General features: G+C 40.0%; 1 protein-coding gene across 1 annotated transcript in view; it reads left to right on the top strand.

The window, feature by feature from the left end:
* Positions 1–4,065: 4,065 nt before the first annotated feature.
* The window catches only part of FBXL7 (F-box and leucine rich repeat protein 7), a 301,568-nt gene continuing 283,295 nt past the window's right edge, over positions 4,066–22,338 (top strand). Inside the window, exon 1 of the mRNA XM_085571680.1 lies at positions 4,066–4,379. The gene's annotated coding sequence lies outside the window, so the exon portion shown is untranslated. The remainder of the gene's footprint in view (positions 4,380–22,338) is intronic.

Here is a 22,338-nt window from a genome sequence, read left to right as displayed (position 1 = left end):
CATGCTTTTTGGGAGACTAACTTTAGCTCACATTGGCAGTGTCTGTAATGGAGCCAAATCTCTTAGTTAGAAAAACAAAATGTCACCTAAAATGTGTTTTGTTTTGTTTTGTTTTGTTTGTTTGTTTTTGGTTTTTTGTTTTGTTTTGTTTTGTTTTGTTTTGTTTTTTCTGTGACAGAATTTTCCATTTGGTTGCTTTTCTTTAAGCCTTTCAATACTTACAGAAAGTTTTCTCTAATCTGTTTCTTGAGCTGGATGAAAGAAGGAAATCTGATCAGTGGATGAAAGAGTCAGGAGAAAAAATACATCTTGCAAGAGAAGGCAAGTAATGAGATTTAACAAGTGTCTACTGTCTGGAGTTTGTAAGGGAGGAGTTTGTCTCAGGCGGTGACAGACTCTGTGTTCAGCCAAAAGGTTTCTTGAAAGAAAAACCATTAAATGTAAATGACTGACTGGCATGCATCACGTGGCTATGCTGCACACACTCTCACCGTATGTCCCTGAGTGTAAAAATGCCAATGGAGTACTGTAATTTTGCTAGTGGATTTCTGAGAAACTGGGAAGTATATTAATCTGCCAGGATGATACAAGTACGGTGGTAGGTGACTTGGAAAATATATATACCAATTGCATCACTTGGAGAGAAGGTGACAACAGAAAAGTATGAGCAGAGTGGCAACCCTTCCAGGGAAGCCCAGGCACAGTGCTCCCACGAGTGGCAGAAGGTCACTTGGCTTAGAGTATGTCTGCCAGTGCTTGCAGTTGGCCTTCTTGATAAGGCTGTTGATAATGGCCATCCAGATGGGTTAGGCTCTCTGGGAACTGTTGGTGTGTTTCTCTGATAATCTACCTTAGCTGATTTTCCTGAAACACAATTAATCAAAATCCAAACAAAATGCAGGGCTTTTTTTTTTTTTTTTTTTTTTTTTTTCCAATTTTCAGTGCTTTGTGGTTGACACCAAACCCTTTGCAGTAAACTGGTTAGTTGCCAGTTTGAAGTCTGTCACTTCAAAAGTTTAGGATATTAATTAATTTTTTTAACAGGTACCAGTAACTTATATTGTAGTCCTTATTTTTCAGGAAGCCTCATAGGGCACATGAGTTATGGTGAATATTGGTGCAGAGAAGATGGCCTAAGAAGGGTCTAGTCCTGCACAGCCATTGAAGAGTCTAAAATTAATCTAAACAGTCAGTGACTTTGGGAATAGAAGCACTTTTTGAAGGTGATGTCATGGCTAGCTATTTTTAGAGTGGATGGTTATAAGAACATCTAGAATATATAGAGAATCCTAGATATATTCTGTATGTTGCAGGGGGTAGCTGGGTCCAGTAGCCCAACAGAGGGATGCTGCCACAGCTTTTATCCTTGTTCCAACCAGTGCTGGAGCTAAGTATGTATTTTTAGTGAGGGAATGTGCATGCACATACATACCCTGCATGTGTACAACAGGCATGTACCTGCCTCACCATGCAGGTCAACACAGACAGGCACACAAATGGCACCAGTGGCTACATCCTGTTCCCCTCTTTGGCTGAACAAGATGAAGGTCTCTCAGTGTGAAACATTAATACCTAGTTATATGTCTCTCTCTCTCTCTGTCCAGATACACACCCCATGTATTATATATGATCAATATATTAATTATATGTTATGTCACTAATATGTGTAAACTAATAATAATCACAGGATTATGGCAAATGATTACCATTAATTATTACTAGTTATAATTAATTATATACAATAATATATGCACATGTCTCTCCAGCAGCAGGACTTAGGCATGCAGACTACCAAGTAGCTTCTTTGAGAAGAAAGGACAGACTCTGCTGGACAGGTGCAGGACAGGACCAGACAAGTGTCCTGAGAAGCTGCTGACATGTGATCAGCCCTTTTGATTTCCTTATCCATTCTTTCATGCTTCCCCCATCTCTCAAAAAAACCTACCGTAAGTCCTGTGTAATCACAAAATGCTCTTCCCTTGTATCCCTTAATATGTCCTATACCCCTAGGCAGAGCCTCAAACATATTCTGGAGAGATGCTCCTGTTGTCCCTTCTTGATGGGTAGGGACAGGACAGGGCAGGGGGGCTGAGGTTCTCCTGGGACTTGTAGATATGGGCTTTGATGGGCTGATGGCTCCTGGGGTGAACCTGGGAGTAGCTGGGCAGGGATTATTTGGGCCCCCCATTACCATTGTCCCTGTGTGTGTGACTGTGTGTGTACAAGCTTTTTCCCAAAACCTAGGACTGGGTCCTGATCTGTTTGGCCAAGACATGGTTTTGCAAGAGGAGGTACATTTTCTTTGCTTCTGTCTTGATCAGGTTAATTAAGAATAACTTTTGTATTCAAGGTCCACAAGGTGTTAGAGGACTCAGGGAAGCCTGAAAACAGAAGGGGAAAAAAAGGAATAAAAAAAAAGACATTGAAGTGGAGGAAGTGGAAAGATGGGCACATAACTGTCTTAATGATATTCCCTTTTTTTTTTTGGAAATACTATTACAGCCTGAACACAAGAGATAGAGCATGAAGAATCACAACCTGGGCTGATCTGCAGCTTCAGGAGACCTGTGTAAGGACTAAGTCTGTCCACATCCCAGAGTTCTTATACAAGGCAGCTGCTTCTACACACTCCTCACAGTTCATGCCTCCTCTTTGTGTAGGGACTGAATCCCATCAAGAATAAGACTATCATTGCTGCTGTATGAGCATGTTGAAATAGAGAAATATAGCTTCTCTTGGCCATGACATGGAGAACATTTTATGTTAGGATTGTTAAGAACCTTGTTAACTCTTCATTTCTATAATATTTAGCAGCAAATACAGATTGCACAAATATTTAATTAGAAACCTTTAATGAATTTGTAAGGCAAAACAAGACATTTGAGATGAATCAGATATAAAATTTTGCTCATTGACACGTGTAGTATTTGCAGGGAAGATCACAGTATGGCTTCCCATCCTCTTTGGGATGCTTGCCTCCATCACTTCATTAAATGAGAAATGTTAAATGAACAGCCACTAATATTTTGTATTTTATTGAAAATAAGTCTAGACCAAGCTGATTTTATGTTGGCTTTTTAGAAGGTTCACAGATTTTTTGCATGTTTCTTAAATAGTTTCTTTATGTAGTACTTCTGAGTTAGATAAGGTGGGTGGAAAATGGAGATGGGCAGAGAAGTCAAGAAGATAGGCAAAACAGGTTCTCACAATTTACTATTTTTCTTAAATGCTGCTACCATACTTACTTAGGAATATGAACCCTGAAAAATCCTTCTACAACTCCTTCTGCCCCATTTGGGAACTGTGACACTTCTTAGGCACTGAGAAAACCTGTTAAATTTAAATTGTGAAACACCTGAAGTATGGTCTACCCTGTAGATTGTGATTTATGTTGTTCAACTGGTATGATAATTTTCAAGTGGCAAAACTCTTATTCTCCCTAAAAACCCACGACAAATTTAGCGAACAGTTAAAAGGAAGACTTGGATGCAACTTCCTCTTGTATTTTTCTTCTTTATCTAATCTCATATATAAATTCAATGGTGAGTGACATGCTCAAGTGCTCTCTGGTTGTATTTTTCTAACCCTTTTTGGAAAACAGTGTCTTCATATATATGTGAAAAGACTATTCCATTTGTTCTGTTCAGGATTATTATTGGGAAGAAGTGAAAATGGCTCATAGGAGGAATATATCAGAGCTAAGAGTGGATTTGTCTATCAAAAATCATAAATCTTTATTCACTAGGGTTAGCAGAATCCTGTAAGGAAATCAGCTGAACTCCCCTCTTCCTCCTTCTCCACTGTCAGGACTTAATCCTGTCTTATACTAAAGTAATTTTTGCCAGTAATGGATAGGTCCTTTAATACGGCAAAGCCGATAAACAAATGTACCACGTGGAAAAGATGATGGCATTAAAAGACTTGGCTAAGTCTCTGAAGAGGGAAGAAGGAATGTGGTGGGAAAGGATGGATGGAATGGAAAGCAGCTCCGTGGGCACAACGTGCTGCTGTAGCCTGGCCGAGAGCTCCGATGCGCACCTCCTCTGCACGAGGTCTGAGCTGGAGCGCGCAGCCGAGGAAGGAGAACATCGACGGCAAAGCTAAGAAGGGACCGAGAGTCAGACACACCTTAGGGCTCCCCTGAACTTATTGAAGGGCATTGATTGCCCTCTAGTGTTTCTAGCTTCAAAGCTGCTGTCGCTCGTGAGGGCGGTGCGCTGCATCGGAGGCGCAGGAGTGTATCGCGGTGTGGCTGCAGCCGGAGCGTTTGGTGGCAGCATGGGACAAGGGACCAGGAAAGGAACTTGTTTGTATCACTCTTCCTCACATGTTCTCATGGATGTGACTAAACAGAAGCTGAGCATGAAGACAAATGCAAGGTATGTCAAGCTTGCTGTAAGAAAGAATCCAAATTCAGGCTCACGTAATGGGCTTTTGTGAATTCATAGCAGCTGAGTGTACGCTCTTAAATGTAATCAATCCTTCTTACAGCAAGAGCTGAGTATGTACTGAAATGCAGAACAGAACTATGTGGGAAAATGTATTAAATAGATGCCTGATTTAATTTGGCTTCTAGCTGGCATCAAAAGCCAAGGTAAAGCTGGCAATGAGTTGATTTCACTGAAAATTCTATGTGACTGGAAAGTGAGAGGTGTTACAAAGCCTTTCATTCTGCGGGGCTGGTTTAGTTCAAGACACTTGAAGTTTTTCAGTATCCAGGTGAGTGGTGTATTCTGCATTTTCCTTGGCTTCTGTGTTATCCCATCAAAGAGTGTATGCACTATACAAACAGATTTACAAAACCTTCTTAATGGGGCATATTGGTATTGGGAATACCAATATGTAAACTCTGAAATGTCCCCTATGCACAGAAATTGGAAAAGAACTGAGCGGCTGAAGTGGATGATGAGCCTAAGCGCAGCTCAGTGATGAGAACTGAAAATGTTTTTAGGATTCTAGAAGAAATTGTGTTGTAGTGTATATCGTGCCTTTCTTCCACCCACAGTCAAGTATTCCTTTGGCAAGTCTTGCTCATTCATAATCTTGCGAAAAATTCACACACATGTGTGAGTATGTATTAGGTATTTTTTTTGTGACCTGACACTTGAGATACTGTGCTGCACCAGGGGTTGTCTCATTTAGGCAAGGAGCTACATGTCTTGTTTCTTCTTTACCTCATTCATGCAATGGTAACCAGTTACAAGGGGACCTGGAGTGCATACTACTAGCCAAGCTGTATTTATCAGATGATAAGTGTTTTGACTCTAAACACTGTGTTGCAGATCAGATTTTGTATATGATCAGGAAAAGACTCCTTTTTTTGTCTTGTGGTTAGGGACAGTGGGTGAGGATCATTAAGATAGGTCTAAAAGGCCAGTTTAATACAAGCTGGAGGTTTAAAACCCAACAACTACATCAAATTCAAATACTTGCTGGGTTTTGATCAAACTTCACTTAGAGAAAAAAAATAAAATTTGTCCCTTGCTTATCACTTCTCTCATGTGCTTTTATATTATGGTATTGATAATACCATCCTCCTGAGTGATCCTTTTTGTTGAAGAGGTGAGTTAAAAATAAAATTCTACCTGTGAGCCAGAGTTACTATTTATAGCATTTAATACAAGTCTTTTGATTTCTCCAAATGGATGTTAAACTGCCTCCAAAGATATTCAGATGACAAAGATTCTTGTGCCCAAAAGAAAATGTGTTCATCAAAGAGATGTGATGGGCATCTGTGACAGTCTAGACAGTCTCTGAGCGACTGCTGTGTCAATGGCTGTGCTGATGAGGAAGCAACAGTGCTCAGCTGTCACATTTAGTGGTGACCTCAGGGACATTAAGCAGTAGCTCCTGACAGGAGGTACGTCTTAGGCAACTGGGTGGATTTTTACCAAGTGTACAACGATCTTTTTGAAATAGTGGAGAAAATGGTGTGAGGATGGTCTGCATTACCTGAGCATGAAGGTTATTCTGTCTCAGAGGCTGCTCAGCAGATTTTACCACTGCTGTTTATAAGTCGATTTCTACTGAAAACATAAATCAAATATAAATATATAGATCCCAAGTGATCATGCAGGGGTCTTATGTGCTATCAGACCTGGAATTCAGGATGCAAAGTGGGTTTATAATTTTAGTGCCACGGGCACATAACCCTTTTGGTAAACTGGAAATCAGAGATTCGGTAAACTGTGAGACTTGCAGATCCCAAAGTGAGCAGAACATCAAATCTGGAAGCTGAAATGAACCTTTCATCAAGCATAATGGCCATCCCTTCCTGAAGACTTCATGCTGTGTTGAAAGACCTTTCTTTTTAGCACTTTGACTACTTTATCTACAGGGATCAGACATGTAACTGAATCTCGACTGCATCCAGTGATACTTGTAGACTAAGAATACCAGATTAATTTGCTTTTGTCTGTGTCAATCAAGCTGTTAATACAGAAAAGTTTGGACGAAAAACTGGGGAAGATATTGGTGACAGAAACACGCAATTATTATTTATTTTTAGTGTATTTTTTGTGAGAAAAGACCTTAAAAGAAGTTTTTGTCACCCTTTGAGACAGGTCTAAACACTGCATCCTTAACTAACAGCAAAAGAGTAATGAAATTACTCATTGACTGCAGGAGATTAATGTTCAGATGTTCAGAGTGTGTGCAAAATAGGCACAATAAAATAATGAAAAAACAAGATCTAAGTCCTCTTTTGTGTTGTGGGTTTTGTATCTTTTTAGGTTTCTCTTGGGTTTTGTATTTTTGTGGTTTTGTTTTTGTGTTTTGGTTTTTGGTTTTGGTTTTTTTTAAATACCTACTTTCACTGGAAGATAATTGCCATCTCCCTACCTATATGTGAGCATTTATGAAATTCCCTGTTCTTACAGTAGTGAAAGAGAAAGGGGTGTGATGATAGTATGTGATAAAAGTGCAGGGAATTGAGACAATGGCAGATCCTGCTTCCATCTATTCCAGCAATCTACAAAAGACAGATTCGAGGTGAGGAGATTTTGTCATATTGACTTCAATTAATCTTATTGAGACTTTTCTGCTAAGGTTTATTTTGTCTTCAAAGATCTCATTTTTCCAGAGTTGTACATACATTTTTGTCACAAGTGGGCTGTCTTTCTTCATAAACAATGATAAATACCTCATACATGGTTCTTTAGAAATTTCTCTTCACCTAACCCAGTACTGCAGTAGCCTCTCATATGCAGTTATGTTAAATAAAGTGTTATTTGACTTGTGGCTCAAGTTTCAAGACTGACAAATTTTCTTTTCCTTAGAATGATAGTGTATTTTAACGAATCTTTAATGTGTAATTCTACAAGTACTTATAACACCAATTAAATAGAAAAAAGACTAAATTCCTCTTGCATCCCACTGGGGATGGAATTTTCTTCTAGGTGAAAAAGACTAAAAGTTGAAGGTAACACGGTCATTTTCCAAAGCTTGAATTTCTTTTGTGGCATCTGTAAAAGTAGTGAGTCAAGCAGCAAGAAAATTCTTTAAGGTCCAACAGAAAAATTTTAGCCAGGAAGGTATACTGACCAATAAATAGAGACGCCAAATACATTGTTGATGCAAGGTGTATTTGCAATAATGGGTCTATCACACTTCAGTAGAGCTGCTCTCATTGATAAAGGTCATTTATTGACAAACACTGTGCGGCTACTTAATGCTTTTTCTTTTCTGATTACGACATATGGTTCAGTTCTAATCCCAGCATTTCAAAATTCTCTTCTTGAAGACGTGTGGGCACCAAAATGCTTTTGGCTTATAGTCAAACATAAAAGGTAGTTCACTTCATTGCAGCCATGCAATCCAGTAAGGATTGCACTGCATGTGTGAACACCAGCATATGTTTCATGTTAATGAAAAATATCTGGCAACTGCCTGTTGGATCAAGATGATGTTTTGGTGGGGAGGAAGAGATATGTTCAAGGCATTTAATCTTCTCAAGAGGAACATTATGATGCAATGGTCTGATGACTGCATGCTACCCTTCTCCTCTTAGGTGGCATTTTATTCTTGGCCCAGACACAGCAACTGAGCAAAATATTGCACAAAGGGAAAATTAACTATGTGCTTATGATTACAAAACCCATCTATTTGTTGTGGTTTTTCACCTCGCATTCTGCTCCCATTTGGCAGTGCGGAGACTTACAGACCTCTGAATTCTTATGTGAACTGTATTAAACCATTGTTCCTTTTCTCAAAGGTGCTATCTTGTTGAATGGAGGTTTGGAAAGTTATTTTAAACTTTTTTGAGACATCCTGGCTGCCTGCCAGTTTACAGAAGAGCTATAACTGTCCAGTCTGCTGTTCCCCAAGCACCAATAAAACAAACTTTGCTTGGATGAGAAGACAGTGCTGATAACAGTTACAGTTTATGTACAGAGATTCATATGTTAAAATTCAAGTGTGATTTGCATAATATATTTTAAAGAAAAAGGCTGTCTAGCTATAAATTGTACAAACCAAGCTTTTTTTTATGTTGACAATTTTGTCATCGGAGATGTTTGTTTCAGAAATGGTAGAGCTGCAGAGTCTTGGAAGAATTATGAGATTAGATTAGTAGAATGTCTTAAAGTAATTTTGTGTTACCAAAAAAAAATTGAAAATAGGAACTTTGAATCCTGTGGTTGCATTCCTTCTGCAGTGATGTAGTTATAACAAAAAAGCTGTTGATTTAAACATAAAAATCACAGGATCATTGTGCCAGCTGATATATTTATCTTCATTTATTCTGTAATTTTGCCTTTAGTTGTTTTGGAGCCACTTGTAAGATTTATAGAATTTATTTAGTGAGAGAGTATCAGTAATTGCAATGCAATTGTAATTACTGTACCAATGTTGTTGCTCGGTAATGCATTGTATTGAAATAATGAGGATTTATTTTAGGTAGCACTTGGATGCCAACCCCAGTAACATAAATGATGCTGCCAAATAAATTCAACTGAAAGAAATCCTTTGTTCTGATCTCATTATTTCATTTTTTGCTTTTAAATGCATAGATATAATTACTTTAGACTAGTACCTTATTTTTTTAAAACACGAATTGATAGTTTTGTTTGGGGCACTTTAACAAGCGTAAAGCAAACAGAAACAGTGTGTGTGGGTTTTAAGAGACAATCATGAGTTCTTCAAGGCAGTATAGCTGTAGCATCCTTTTTAAAAGAAAAAGTCTGAAATGTACTTCAGTAGGCCCATTCAGAGCACTGAGCTGTCACAAACATAAGGAATGTTTATAAAGATGTGTAAGTGTTCTCCCCAGATAGCTGTACAAGTAGACAGGAGCTGTGTGAAAGCACTTGAGAGGAAGTAGGAATGAAGCATGGGACAGAGTTACGGGTAGGAGGTAACAATGATGTTCCCATGTAAAAGAGGAAAACTGCCTGGCTCTTGTCAAAATTTGTCTTGTGAACCACACAAATAAGTGCTATTATTGGTGTGAATAAGCTAAACTGCCCTATTAGATTCACAGTCTTTAACAAAAACCTGACATGTGGTTTCAGTGGAATAATTTCCACTGGAACATATTATAGTTGGGATATAAATTCAGTACTGGACAAGTTATCTTGTAAGGGAAAATGGTATAGAGTAGGAGAGGTTTGGAATTGATGAATGACATCATACTGAGCAATTAAACTAGCTGCACATCTTTGCTGATGTCGCACAGCTTTGCTGATGTCACACAGCTGACTGCTTTTATATTTATGTCCAGGCTATTAAGAGAAACCACAGGACCTAGCTGAAGGTTTTTCAGATAAAATGGTGAGAAAAAACATTAATGTTTATTGAAGTGCTCATTTCTGGTGCTGTCCAAGGAGCACAGCAACAATTTCTCTGTTTCACCATTTTAAAAGCAGTGAAGTACCAAAGGTCTAGTTCCTGGTAACTGGCTTTGTCATGCAGAAGTGACACAGGGCAAGTAATGTAATGAAAGAATTTAGCTGGAGTGCTTGCAATATCGCCTGATTAATGAAAATGGGCCTCTTAAATTAGAGAGAATGAGAGAAAAAAGGCTGGACTATCACCACACATCTGTGGGCTGGAGCAGTTGTTGAACAGAGGCTGAAGTGACATGAATGAATGATATCCACAAGGATTGTGCTTCACCAGAGTAGATCCAGTTTTCATGAATTCAGGAAGAGCCATGAGGTAGAATGTTACTTGGAATATAATCTGTTGCAGAAATTTTTGCCTGTACTAGGTGTCACTTGAATGTTCATAAAACTGCTGTCTATGTCCTGGGTTGTAAGATAAGCTTGTATTCTATTTGCCATCTGCTGAAGGTTGGGCAGGTTTGTTATCTCTCAAGAACAATGGTTTGCTCGAAGAGGTAATGGTTTGTTAATGGGCCATTGACTGATTCAATGCAGGGCTGGTAACGTAACACCATCCCATTGTGAGGTGCTCCACCCAGAGGGGGAAGCCAAGCACTCTTTTATTGGATAAAAGGGGTACCTTTTGGGGGACAAAGCAGCTCTCTCTTTGTGGGATTTCCCAGAGAAGCAGCTCTCTCTCTCTTTACGGGACTCCCAGAGAAGCAGCTCTCTCTCTCTCTTTGCGGGATTTCGCGGAGAGCCAGCTCCTTCGGCGGGATTCCCAGAGAAGCGGCTGGAGCGCGGTGAGGCAGCGGCGGCGGAGCTCAGAGGCAGCCCCGGCGCAGAGGAAGACCGGCCCAACTGCCACCAGATCTTCAGAGAAAAACTATACCCTTCTAAAGATCACCATTTCAGCTGCAATTCATCAGTCACTGCAAGAGGAGTAATCATCCCAACCGGACTGCTACCAACACCCCGAATCCTCAGGTTGTGGACTTTTTTTTCACTAGTTTTGTTTGTACTGATTGCATTTGCCTTTTTAAATTGTTATCTAGTTTTCTCCTAGTAAAGAATTGTTACTCCCATTCCCATATCTTTGCCTGAGAGCCTTTTAATTTAAAAATCCTAGTAATTCGGAGGGAGGGGGTTTACCTTCTCCATTGCACAGGAGGCTTTAGCCCTCCTTCACAGACTCCTGTCTTCTCAAACCAAGACAGTCTACATTCCTCATGTTTCGTGTTTCCTGTAGCAATCTTGCCCAAGCAGCTGAATTCTGCCTCTTGGCTCTTCGGTGAAGGTACTGATGTGGGAACCCCAGGAGAGTGAGGGAGAATTTATGTGTTCAGTTTTTATGAGAGAAGGATGTGTCCAGGGATCATGCTGCAGCTGGTCTTTTTTTAACATAAGGATTTCTTCTTCTTTTTTAAGGTCTAATTAATTAAATTTTGTACTGGTACTTTTGCAGTGCTGCATTCTTCTAGAGCTAGAGAAATGACTGACTGCAGAAATATCAATGCTATTAATATTTTTTTTGCAACATGAGTCTTTCTGACATGCTAAAGATGCTACTTATCCTTTCCTCTCCAAAAGAAAGAAAGTTTGTCAATAGCCATGTATGAAACACGTTTTGATAGGGTGAAGAAACCTCCTCTCTCTCTTGCTGCATGAGAGACAACACAGCTTGTGCTCAGCACAGTGGGAGTGCCCTGTGTTCATGAGCAATGATTACCCATGCTGTCTACGAAATTGCAGAGGGTGATCTGGGAATGCTGATTGCTACAATTCTGCTTACAGGGGAAATGCTGACAATTTTGGCAGGAGGAAAGGTGAAACTGATTTCCATGGGACAACATAAACAAAGAAGGCTATAACTTCCCCTCCCATATATCTTACTGGCCACAATACAATGTAGGTTCCCCCAAGAAGGTAAAGCTGTCATAAATCCAGTGTTGTTATGGGACTGTAAATAACATCTTCATCTACTTGCAGTTGTTTCAAGACTTTCTGTACTGTGCCCTAGAGACCATGCTTGTTGGTAGAGCTTTCTGACTTGGTATGGTGTTTGTTTCTACTCTCTGTGAACCTCTGGGGGTTGGAAACTCTGAGAATAGGTGATACCCTCAGATGGTTGGAGCTGTCCTGGAGGACTCTGTTGTGCAGAGTTGCCCCATGGAGAAGAGGAAGCCTTCCTTCAGCACCTGAACAGAAAGGGAAGCTGATTTTTGGGATGCAGTTCCTTTAAGTTGCTGGAGAACCATTTAAGCAGTAGTTGCATGTGCAGCTCAAAAAGCAAACCTTGCCCTGGGCTGCAACAAAAGTACCGTGGCCAGCAGGTCGAGGGAGGCGATTCTGCCCCTCTCCTCTGCTCTGGTGAGACCTCACCCAGAGTCCTGTGTCCAGCTCTGGAATTCCCTGTTGAGGAATATCTTCAGTACAGGTAGCTTGGGGTGCAGCTGTAGTAGAAGCTGCAGGATGAGCTCTGGGTGGGAACCCACCCAAGAGGCCATGAGGAGCCAATTCTTTGCATAACAGAGGGGCCAAGGAGTTGTGGCCCATCCAGGTGATGGGACACTCATAATCACAACAGAAGCCAAAGACTCAGGAGGAAGAGCCAAGACTTTTGCACTCTTCGACTGTGAAGATACAAAAGATTGGGGGTCCTTTGTTTGGGTCCTTTGCCTCCTTGGAGGCACCAGCTTGGACTTTTTCTGTGTTACTGCACTGTGATTAAATTGCTTTATGGAATGAGACATCTGAGACTGTGCTGTGGGAAATCTGTGGTCAAGATGATAAGGAACGCTGGTCTGACTGTGTGGGTGGGCTGTGTAGGGAGTCATGTGGACACCCTTCAGCTCACTGGAGCCACCAGCTGTGAAGGAACTTCTCCTTGGCATCCCCAGCACAGGAAGGACATGAAGTCCTTCTTGAGTGCGTCTAGAGAAAGACTATGAAGATACTTAGAGGGATGGAGCCCTTCCCATGGGGAAAAGCTGAGAGAACTGGGATTGTTCAACCTGGAGAAGAGAAGGCCCTGTCTTATTGTGACTCTTCCATACTTGAAGGGGTCCTAAAAAAAAGATAGAATCATACATTTTAGCAGGACCTGTTGTGACAAGAGAAAGGATAATGGTTTTAACATTAAGGAAGGTCAGTTTGTATCAGATGTGAGAGAGAAATTTTATACTATGAGAGTGGAGAGGCACTGAACATGTTGCCCAGGGAAGTGGTGGGTGCCTCACCCTCTGCCTGACACTCAAGGTCAGACTGGACAGGTCTCTGAGAAACCTCATCTGGATGAAGATGTCCCTTTTCATTGCAGCAGGGATTGAACTAGATGAACTTCCAACTCAAACTATTCTATGATTCTAAATTACAGTGATGTTTGGAAGGGGCGATACAGGCTGCCTCTTCTGGTCATGTCTAATTTAAGGTAATGCTGAAGCTGGAGGAGGCGGAAGGAAATCCTGGATAGAAATTAATGGCTGGCCAGGCTACCTCTTTTGTGATGGTGGATTTTTTAGAATCTTATGTTCCCTGATGCCGTTTTAAAGATCTTAGATTCTGCAAGGTGCTGTTGTGTGAAAAGTAGACCAGTAAGGGAACAGCTGTCTGGCTGATGGGAAGGCCTGCATGCTCATCCCAACTAGTAGGAGAAGCTATTACAAAGGTTAAAAACATTAACCCAAATAGAAACACAATAAATGCAAATTTGGAAGTATGTAGTGTTCTCAGTGGTGATGAGAAACTAGGCTGGCTTAAGGGAACAGCCTGCTGCTAATGTGGAATCCTGTACGTGTTTCACAAGCCTGCTTCAGGACATGAGGTATTGGTTTGCAGATAAGGTACAGAGGTAGATTGGAAAGAGGCTGAAGTGAAATAAAACTTTCTAGCTTTAAATATGAAGGCTAGTTGCATATTTTTGCATCTGGATACATAATTTAAAGGTAAAAGGGTATTAATGAAATAGTGACGTGGTGATACCAATTGCAGAAAGCCTCAATACTGTATTATACTGAAAGGGATTCCCTACATTCACTCACTAGAGATGGCTGGGACTTATCTTGACACCTGAAGTCTAGATGATTCCCATCAATTTGTTTTCTGTGGGAATGTTCAGTTGTTTCAAATAGGTAGGTTGTCAAATTAGATTTCTTTCTCCTGTTGTGGTAACCGATCTGTTCTTTTGGTCTGCTTTTTAAAATCAGTGCCATAGCACTAACCCATGGCTTTGTCCATATGATGGATAGAAAACACTTCAAGAACAATCTGATATATTGTATGTTACTGCACAGCCTTGGCAGACACTCACTGATCTCTTTCCAAAATGTTTCTTGAACTTATCCAAATATTACCAAAAAAAAAAAAAAAAAGAAAAAAAAAGAATAAAAGAAAAAAGCCTTGCTGAATATTGTTCTCTAGACCATTTGTTGTGGCCCTGGTTGACTTTCATCTGTACTTTTCAACAAAGGAAGGAAAAAGAGGAGTTCAGTTTTATATAGAACAAAGCAGTAAATGTCATTCTCTTTTTTTCCCCCTCATGTTTATAGACATAGGAATGTTCAAAGAATACAACTCATCTCTAATCCTCTTGTTGCCCTATAACATTTTAGTGGTCATTTGACTTCCTTTGGCAAAAGTTATGGGTGTCTCCTTGGTCCTTCATCAAAACTTTTGTATTACAAAGTCCATGACAGAATTAATTAAATATTGTTGATACTTTGATATGGTAGAAATTACTTTCATTTTCAATGAAGAAAAAAGAGACAAAGAAATCCTTTCTAGGGACAGCGCCCCACATTTGCAGGCATCCAAACATTGCAGATGGTATAAAATAATACCTAAGGTAACCTGTAGTGCTAGATAAACTGCTGACAAAAAAATTCTAATGCCAGGCTAAACAGTTAAAGATATGGAAGTGATTAGATAGACAGTGGGATTTTTTATTATTATGAATATCCTGTTGTTTATTAGAACTGGCAATATAAGGCTATGAAGTACTTTGATTAGGATTATCTCTTGGCTAAGATTTGACAGAATGGGGCAAGTAGAATAATACAATAATTGATGTCTATGAAATTGAAGGCAAAAGTTCATTATCTTAGCCTACATGGTGACCCCACAATTTTCCATGTGTAGATACCTCATCTGCCAGGCACAAAGCAGATGTTTGGAAAAGCAAAGTGCACAAATAATTCCTGTGTGTTGTGATTAGGTGTTTAAGTTGCCTGGGGCTAGCCAACTATCTGAGTGGCTAATCTTAGGGAGGTAAAAACTAATTACAGCTGAATTTGATGTCTTTCTGGTTTATATGATAAACTGATGATTTTTTTTGGACACAAGTAATCCCTGTAGGCTGAAGAATTTAAAGGTGTGATGAAAATTCTTTCCATATATTCATAAATATAAATGTTTGCAATATTGAAAGGGTTTTGCCTGGAAACTTCTATGCCTGAAGAGGACAAAATTATCTTCAGGGTATTTTGGACTAAGAGAAGCCTCTGTAATTAAAAGACAGAAAAATATAAAACTTTTAGAGAAAGACTGCTTATACTATAGACAGTGTTGTGCAAAACAGGATGTACAGGCTTGAATCCCAGTTTTTGTTGTCAGTTGTTTAATTAAAAGAATGGTTTCTGAAGGAGGCTTGTACTTGCATTCTTACTTTAATTATAGCCTTATTTTGTCTGCCTAGGTGGTATGAAAATTTTTAAAAACAAAACTACTGTAAGTTAATTACAAGCTTAGACATCTATGTCCCATATAGCTTCACAGAATCAAGGAATAGTTGGGGTTGGAAAGGACTTCTGCAAATATCTAGTCCAGCCTCCTTGCTTAAAGCAGGTCAATAAGATCAAGTTTATCAAGACACTGTCCAATTGGATTTTAAATGCAACTAAGAATGGAGGCTCTACAACCTCTCTCAGCAGCTTACCCCAGTGCTTGATCACCACCAAAGAAGTTCTTGTTTATTTTAAGTGGACCTTCTGGTATTTAATTTTGTTCCCATTGTGTCTTCTCCATTTACTGCATATCTCTGAAGAGAGTATTTTCTTTATTTTCTTTTCCCCCTCCTCTTCAGGTATCTATAGACACTGATATGGTGGGCTGACCCAACAAGTTGCCAGGTGCTCACCAAGCCACTCCATCATTCCCCTCTTCAGCTGAGAAGGGGAGAAAAAGATATAATAAAAGGCTCATGGGTTAAGGTAAGGACAAGGATAGATCACTCACCAGTTACTATCAGGGGCAAAACAGACTTGACTTGGGGAAATGAACTTAATACAAATCAAGTCAGAGCAGGATAATGAGGAATAAAACCAAATCATAGAATACCTTATCTGCACCCCTTGATTCTTTCTGTACTTCACTCCCAATTTCTCTACCTCCACCTCCACAGTGGTGTAATGGAACAGGGAATGGGGACTGCAGTCAGATCTACTGCTCCTTTCTCCTAAGGGAAGGAGGAGCATTCCTCACACTCTTCCACTGCTCCAGCATAGGGTCCCTTCTGTGTGGTGCAACCCTTCAGGAACAGGCTGCTTCAGTGAGGATCCTCCATGGGATCACAAGTCTTGCCAAAAAACCTGGTCGTGCAAGGGCTTCTCACAGGGCCATGGCCTCATTTGGGAATCCACCTGCTGCAGTGTGTGGCTCCCCATGGGCTATGAGAGAAATATATTTTCTTGACCAAATTAATTTGCTAAGAAAACTTAGACTGATTTCCCAACTTACATAACTTAAAGGTAACTTATGACTCATTATCTGCCTGATACTTGCAGCTTCTCTAGTGTGTTCAATTTTCTCATAAGTACAAGTTGCTTTAGTTTCCTGAATACTCTCTTTCTGGCCATTCCCTTTTAAGGTAAAATACCCTATATCTGAACCATCTAGATAAAAATCTGCATCCTGAATGTTGTTACTGTAGGAAGTTGTGCAGTTTGCTGTGGTACTTGGTAGGAAAATTACAGAGTGTGCAAGCAGGCCAATAAATAAAAGCAAAGCGTGCCAAGTATTTCCTTTAAGAAAGCTTATTTTAAAGTTCTTTTAACACATAATTAGGCTAGTGCAGCCACTCATGCAGTTTCCTAGTGCAGTTATGAGAAAGCTATGTTTCCAGACATAAGTATTTGACTTGAGTGTCTTAATGAGGATGTGGTTTGCAGAAGAACTTACAGTTCCTGTAGGGATAGGAGAAGGCATTTTCTTTTTGAATTAGATACTCAATAGAGGAGACATCTTGGTCATATCACCAAGACTGTCTGAGCTCAAGAAGTGTTTGGACAACACTCTCAGGCATATGGTGTGACTCTTGGGGTGTCCTGTGCAGAGCCAGGAGTTGGAGAGTTGGACTTGATCATTCTGATGGGCCCCTTTCAGCTCAGTATATTCCATGATTTTTTGATTCTACTACTACAATGCCCCTGGCAAAAAAATCAAATACAAATGGTGTAAAATTGCTTTCCTATACACTTTAAGATCCTATTGAGATTATACAGTATCTTTTCCTAGAGAATATATTTGGAAGAAAAAAGTGTCTAAAGCCTCTTGTACATTTCTGCATTTAGGCAAAGAGTGATAACATCACTCAAATTGGAGAAAGTAACTCAGTCCATAGTACAGTACCTATTACCAGGGGAGCAGATCCAACCAGCAGAAGTTTAGGAAATGTAGGTCCTGCTAGAGCAGATGATGTCCTTTTATGACCAGTGACCCACCCAGTGGATGAGGAAAAGGCTGTGGATGTTGCTTATCTGGACTTCAGCAAAGGCTTCAATACTGCTTCCCACAGCTTTCTCCTGGAGAGCCTGTGGCTTGGACAGATGCATTCTTCAGTGGGGTAAAAACTGGTTGAATGGCTGGGACCAGAGAGGGATGGGGAATAGAGTTACAGCCAGTTGGTCACCAGTGGTGTTCCCCAGGAATCAGTATTTGGGCCAGTGCTGCTCAATATGTTTATCACTGATCTGGATGAGATGGTAGAGTTGTACCTTCAGTAAATTTGCAGACAACGCCAAGGTGGGCAGGAATGTTGCTTTGTTAGAGGATAGAACTGCAAAGGCTGGATTGATGCGCTGAGGCCAGTTGTATGAGGTTAAACAAGGTCAACACCAGAGAGATAAGTTACTCCAATACCCTATGGTATTTAAATTATAACCCAGCCCCAAACAGTCACTCCAGTAGGAAGTGACTCCACTTCATAAACCATATTTTCACCTCTGCTCTTATATCACAAGCTGCATGTTCTTTTGAGGTTTCCATTCAAGTCATTCAACAACCTTCTATCCTGTCTCAAATACTTAAGCCTCTGTTGGTAGTCTTGTATTGTAGATGGTCTCACATTGAGAGCTCACAAGAGCTCTCAGTGTTCCACACCACTAGAAAGGATATTTCCATATTTGTGGGGTTTAATTTGGACAGTTTCTCTTCTCTAGGATCATCTTATTTCTTCCTGTAGTTACTCACCCCTGATCATGCTGGATTCCAGAAACAGCCTAGGGCTGGAGGGAATTCTGGGGCCACATCTGCTTGTGATAGTGGTTGCCTTGTGGGGCATGTGTTGCATTTGAGGCACTGAGTTGCTAGCTGAGGGAGGAGACGATCAGGGGAGACACAGTAACAGGGCCTCCACAGAGTGTTTGCAGAGGTGAGACCCAAACCACACAATATAAAGAAGGTGATACAGGTAGACACCAGGCTTGAAGGATTGTGGTGGGTAGTGACTGCCAAGAAGGGGGAGGCTGGAAGCTTGTGGCTCAGCAGCAGAAGACGGTTCTTGTCTTTGATCTTCATGTACAAAATGGGTGCTATGCTGCAATAGCCAGTGCATGAAAACAAACTGCATTGAGTCAGAGATTAGAGCCAGCTGGGCCTGAACAGTACACTGGTACCTAGAGGAAGTGGTGGGCATTAGTGGTTGGGGATTCATTTTTACATTGGATAGAAGCACCAGGCTTGCCAGTCAGACATGCTGTTACAAGAGGTTTGTAGCTTGCTGGGGCCCAGACCTGGGGTGTTTTAGATGACTGCTAGAATTTATTTGTTCTTCAGAGTGCTACCCTTCACCATTTGCCTCCAGGGCATTAATGACATCACCAAGTGACATTGAGAACAAATTAAGAGGTACTGTGAAGCTCTGAAGGCAAAGGTGAAGGATGTGAGAGCCCAGGTTGTCTTGTCTTCAGCCTCAAGTGTGAAAAGGAAAACTGATGTAGAAATGGATGTCTCTTGTAAATTACCAGGCGGTGGTGTAGCTGGAGTTGCACAAGGTGCTTTGGCTTTTGTGACTGTATTTCCCTTTTCAAGGAATGGCAGATGTGGTCCCTCTGACAAAATGAGATGAAACCACCCTTAGCTATGGACTTGACAACATAGTGTAAAGGGCTTTAAACCAGGCATGGAGTAACAGCAGTTTAACAACAGAGAAAGATCAGAAGTTAGGGATGGCAAATACATAGAGCAAGGTGACCGAAGAGAGCCCCCAGGAAAAGTGAAAATGTTCATAAGAGGCCAGCCCCAAGCGCTTGCACGAGTGCATGCAAAGGGCAGAAACAAAGGAGCTGCAGGAACTCGATGTGTTGGTGCAGGGCTGTGATGACTCTGGGGTAACTGAGACACTGTGGAACGAATGGTGTGACTGCCTACAGGCTGTCTGGGAAGAGTGGTTTGGAAGAGAAGAAGTGGGAATTGCTTTCAGTGAAGAAGTGCTCCAAAAACCATTTGTGAGATTCTGGAGAGAAAGATGTGGCAGTCTGGGACACAGACTTGTACCTGACTGCCATTGGGTACTGACCCTTCAGGATGAGAACCAGACAAGTTTTTATCCTTTGCTAATAACTAGATGATTTAACTGCCAAATGTAATAATGGCAGTAAGGCTTGTAGACCACAGCAATAACATAGTTGCTTATGAAAACATAGAACCTCACATGCCTCAGGTGCCACATTCAGGTTCTTAACTGTGTTGTACTTTCCATTTACATCTTGTCCATGTCTGGCTCTCTGAAGCGTCATGAGAAGAATCCAGCTGTAGAGTTGTGACTGAAGTGCTTTTGTCAGCAACACTTCTTGTGGGTTATCTAAAATAGATACATTCTGATTTCACACCTTCTTGATTATGTCTCTTTGTGAAGCAGAAAAGTGTTAATGCAGCAGAGTCCAGTTACCAAGTCAGTGTAGGAGTTGAAATGGAATCAGAAGTCTCTTGGTTACTCCCCCTGTTTTCATTCCTACAGGGTAAGAATTAGGTGATTCTGCTTCGTGAGCTGGTGCTGCTAAAGTACAGCTGGCTCTTAATGAATAGAAGTCATAGTGCCAAAAAGCCATCCTGCTTCACATTAGGTGTTTTCCCCCACTCCTTCTGGAAAAAAGAGGAAATTTCCAAGCAGAAGGAATATTTGCAGAATGTTTTGTAGTTTATGTTATACCTTCCTTTCTGGAATATTATAAAAATGTGTCTAGCAGGTACAGACATTAAATCAAAAGGTAAAAATTTAAAGAAAATCTCTGGTAACTAGTAAATAGGTATTTCAGTTTACTTAACACCTGCTCAAATCTCTGTAAGCTGAAATCAGAATGCCTATTAGGACAAGATGTGATCTTCATGTCTTTCTCAGCTGAGATTTGTTGTAGAAATGAGACCAACTATTCAGTCTTTCGTCAATCTCACTTGCGTTTAAAGGACCACAACTTACTACTATAGGTAGGAGAAATCTAGTACTGGGGTATTTTCTTCTGGGAAAAACCTGTTATAGATGATCCTGGTACAGGATGCTGAGGGCTTTTCTGAGGAATTCTTTTAAAAAACCCCTATTTGCTGCAGTCCTGCCACCAAAGTCGAGGTGAAAATATCTTTGAATAAGTTCATTTATTTGCATGGTCTGCTAGACTGGAAAATTAGCAAGTTTTATAAACAGTAAAAACATGAGAAAAACATCAGCTTTTACTATGCTATTTGCTAGCATGCTTTTCTGCTTTTTTAGGTGGCTGTGTATGTTGGTCTTGCCTTTGGAATACTTTGTATTCAAAGAAAATTAATCTTGAATGACAAAAAAGCTTTAATATTGTATATCATAAATTGGCTTTTACAGCCACTGTGGCTAAGAGTTTTAAAGATCTCTTTGCTTCCTGACTTGCTGATGTATAATTCCAACATGTTTATGCTTATTTAACTTTGGATTTGCACTCAAATTTCAATATCCTATTACAAAAATATGTTGGAAAAAGAAAGAAAAATTTCTGAATTGCTTTCTAAATGAATGGAATTGGCAGGAATTTTGCAACTAAATGAGGGCTTGAAAGTTGATTAGTTGATTGATTAGTAAAATCGTGCCCTGCTAATGAAGTCTCTATTTTTAAAGATATTCTAACCAGTAATTTTTCTTTTGTGTCTTTGATATTGCTTCTTAAGGAGAAAAACTGCAGTCTTCTGGAAGACAGAAGCATGGTTTACCTTGCTAATTTGTGCTGGAATCAAAACTGTTGAATTAATACTTTTATTACTATATTGAAAAAGTTATCAGTGGAGGGACTACTTTATTCCACAAAGCAAATAGAGGGTAGTTAGACAGGACTTAGAGCTGATTTTAGAAAGCAAGCAAATTACCTTTTGTCTTTTTTTTAGATCATTACTTTGACAGAGATTTATTACCAGTGAAAGACTTGTAAGAAAACTTTTTCAATAACTTTCTCTTTTTTTTTTTTTCCTGAAACATTTTGGTGTGAAGCAAAAGTCAAGAAGTTTACATTCTCTCTAAATCACAAGCCTTGTAAGTCTACTTATTAAAAGGCATAAATATGACTCCAAGTATATCCTAAGACAATTCTCCCACAAAAGATGTGAGAAAAGACTGCTAAAAAATGATGCCAAAGATTTACTGGTCCAACAGTAAAGGGCTAAAAGAAGTGTAAAACTGAAGATTGCTTCCTTAGAGTAATGATAAAATAATTTAAAAATTGAGACTACAATTGCTGCCATATGACTGTCATTCATTATTTGCCTTAAACAGAACTTTAGCAAACTATAAACAAATCTGCACCATTGATTGTATGCATACTTGGCAACTCTGTAGTTTACATTGCATATTTCTATAACGTCCGTAATCACCACAACTGGAGCTTACATTTTATTTTAGAGGGCATGAAAATTGGTGGTAAATATGTGCAATGGACTTTATATGTATAATTGTAAATATAGGCATATGTATTATTATGTACTGACTGTAGTTGATAATCCAGACCACGCAGTAATGTGATTTACTCTTTAGTATATTTTCCTGAATGCTTGTTCAGAGGTGGACTTGTAGGAAACTTGTTTACCAAGGCACTGTGGCTCTTGGTAATTATGAAATCTAATAAAATGAACAGATTCTTCCTGGGGGTGGTAAAGAGTCAGCCTAGGGAAACTGAGTTATTTTTATCCTATGGACTCTGAAATGAGGCTATTGAAGCACCAGAAGACTGAGTGGTGCAGCCAGTTTTCATCTCAGGAAGGAACACTGAGAGGAAATTCAAAGTGGTGC

This window comes from Lonchura striata, chromosome 2 (genome assembly GCF_050655825.1).
Source record: "Lonchura striata isolate lonStrDom1 chromosome 2, ASM5065582v1, whole genome shotgun sequence".
Classification (NCBI taxonomy): Eukaryota; Metazoa; Chordata; class Aves; order Passeriformes; family Estrildidae; genus Lonchura; species Lonchura striata.
This window is presented reverse-complemented; position numbering and strand designations above follow the sequence as displayed.